We start from the raw sequence: 2,772 nt of genomic DNA on the forward strand, positions 1-2,772 counted from the left end.
AGCTTATCTCTCCACGCTTCAGGCTCTCTGCCTTTATTCCTGATGAAGGGCTTTTGCCCGAAACATCGATTTTGCTGCTCGTCGGATGCTGCCTGAATTGCTGTGCTCTTCCAGCACCACTGATCCAGAAACTAGTCTAAAACAACCTAGTTCAAGTATTCATGATTTGAAGATGTCGGTGCTGGACTGGGGTGTACAAAGTTAAAAATCACACAACACCAGGTTATAGTCCAACAGGTTTAATTGGAAGCACACTAGCTTTCAGAGCGTCGCTCCTTCATCAGGTGATGGTGGAGGGCTCAACCCTAACACACAGAATTTATAGCAAAAATTTACAGTATGATGTAACTGAAATTATACACTGAAAAACTGATTGTCTGTTAAGTCTTTCATCTGTTTGAATGCCATGATTGTTTCACTTCTTTCATGTGTAAATCACAAAACCTTTTTTAAAAATGGTGATAGCTAGACAATATGTTGAAGGTGTTAGCCCCCTGTGTTCTCTGTCTATGCCATGATGTTTAGATTGATTCTAATCTAAAAAGTCAGATAAAGGAGTTTTACATTAATTCATGTAGTTTTTGAGCTCAGAGTTCTACATGAATGCATGCAGTTTTGAGCAAAGTACAATGTAACCCTGCAAGTACAAATTCACCCCACAAAATATATGTGTACATGTGGGTCTTTGTCTGTGTGTGTGTGTCTGTCTATCTGGGTTGGGGGTCGTGAGTGTGAGAAAGTGTATATGTGTAGTGAGTGCAGAGTGTCTTCAGTCTGTGAGGGGGTACATGTGTGAGTGTGGGAATGTGTGTGTCTGTAAGGGTGTGTGTGGGTGTCTGTGTGCGCATCTGCGTATATGTGTAACCGTATGTATGTGTGTATAGGAGTGCCTGTGTGTGTGTGTAGTGCAATGGTGGTCACCTGTAATGTGACATGAACCCAAGGTCCCGGTTGAGGCCCTCCCTATGGGTACCGAACTTAGCTATCAGCCTCTGCTCGGCCACTTTTCGCTGCTGCCTGTCCTGAAGTCCACCTTGGAGGATGGTCACCCGAGGTCCGAGGTCAAATGTCCTGGACCACTGAAGTGTTCCCCAACTGGGAGGGAACACTCCTATCTGTTGATTGTTGTGCGGTGCCCACTCATCCGTTGTCATAGCCTTTGCTCGGTTTCCCCAATATACCATGCCTCAGGGCATCCTTGCCTGCAACGTATAAGATAGACAACGTTGGCTGAGTCACATGAGTACCTGCCATGTACAAGGTGGGAGGTGTCCCCACCTTGTGGTATCTATGTCCACACTCTGACACGTCTTGCAGCACCTGCCATGACAGGGTTGTATGGAGTTGTCCTGAGGGCCAGGCAGCTTGCTACGAACAATGATCTGTTTGAGGTTTGGCGGTTGTTTAAATTGGAGGTGTGGGGTCTTGGTGAGGTGCTCATCCTCATTGATAATGTGTTGCAGGTCACAAAGAACATGGCATAGTTTTTCAGCTCCTGGGAAATACTGAACGACGAAGGGTACCCTGTCGATTGCAGCATTTGTCTGTCTCCTGAGGAGGTCATTACAGTTCCTTGCTGTGGCACGTCAGAACTGGTGGTCGATGAGTTGGGCATTGTACCCAGTTCTTGTGAGGGCATCCCTGAGTACTTCCAGGCGTCCGTCAAGTTCAAGTATTCATTGCTTTGTTTCACTTGACTGAAATGCTAAAGTGCAACTTCACTTAAATCTTCAGAAAATAATAACTAGGAGGAACAGTCAATGCAGCCCCTTGAGCCTGCTCCAGCAACCTTTTATTATAATGATTTGATACCAGTAAAGTTGTTAGGAAAGTCTGCTAGTTTTTTTTTCTTCTCATAGCATTCAAGCTAATGTTCAGAGCTTTTCTCAGTAACTGATTAGCAAATTCCAATACTTACTTACTCAAAATATTTTAAATGCAACAAGGCTTCGAAGTAGCCTTTAATTTGTCTTCACACAGCTAGTTATACTGCAACAGTCTGAAGTCAAATCAAGGTAAGAACAACAAATTAAAGGAGATCTTACAGTTTGACAATACTGGTTCTACCATTGCATAATTCCCTCATTATTCTGCATATTTTGGTGCATGTGTTGCAATTAAATAATAATATTAATTATAATATTTGCCCACTGACTCAACTTGTCCAAATCACACTGAAGCATCTCTGCATGCTCCTCATAGCTTACTCTTCCATCCAACTTTGTATCATCTGCAAACTTAGAGAAATTACATTTAGTACCTGCGTCTAAATCATTACTATACAGAGGAATATGGATTATCCAAGTACCAATTATCTGAAATTGGATTATCCGAAGGAGACCTCAAGGTCCCGAATGAAACATTACATCAAAGACGTGTGTCCAACACCAATCGCGTCTTTTGTTTACAGTGATTAAAAGTGCTGCCGAGAACAGTCCTAGACTGATAGAACTGCAAGCACCGTCTCTCTCTCTCTTTCTCTCTCTCCCCACACTTTCCCTGGAGTTCTACACAAGCATGTACCCTAAACCCCGCTTCCCCAGATATTCTCTCCAACATTGTCTTGTACAGGGCAAAGTTGGAACCTGTCAAAAACATTGCAGTGTGTGTGTGTGTGTGGAGACTTACCCTTCAAAAGGCAGTAGCAGCAGCAGTCTTGTTGTTGGTGTCCAGTTCTGCCCCAGAGAGGGGTCAGGGGCACGCAGGGGTGGGGGTGGAGGCAGACGAGGATCGTGCGGGAGGGGGGTAGTGTTGGGGGCAGGCGGGGTGCAG

At 44.5% G+C, this 2,772-nt stretch overlaps 1 protein-coding gene across 4 annotated transcripts in view; it reads right to left on the minus strand.

Annotated features, from left to right (window-relative positions):
* xylb (xylulokinase homolog (H. influenzae)) overlaps window positions 1-2,772 on the minus strand; it is a 288,286-nt gene that overhangs the window by 247,379 nt on the left and 38,135 nt on the right. The window lies entirely within an intron of this gene.

This window comes from Chiloscyllium plagiosum, chromosome 5 (assembly GCF_004010195.1).
Source record: "Chiloscyllium plagiosum isolate BGI_BamShark_2017 chromosome 5, ASM401019v2, whole genome shotgun sequence".
Lineage (NCBI taxonomy): Eukaryota > Metazoa > Chordata > Chondrichthyes > Orectolobiformes > Hemiscylliidae > Chiloscyllium > Chiloscyllium plagiosum.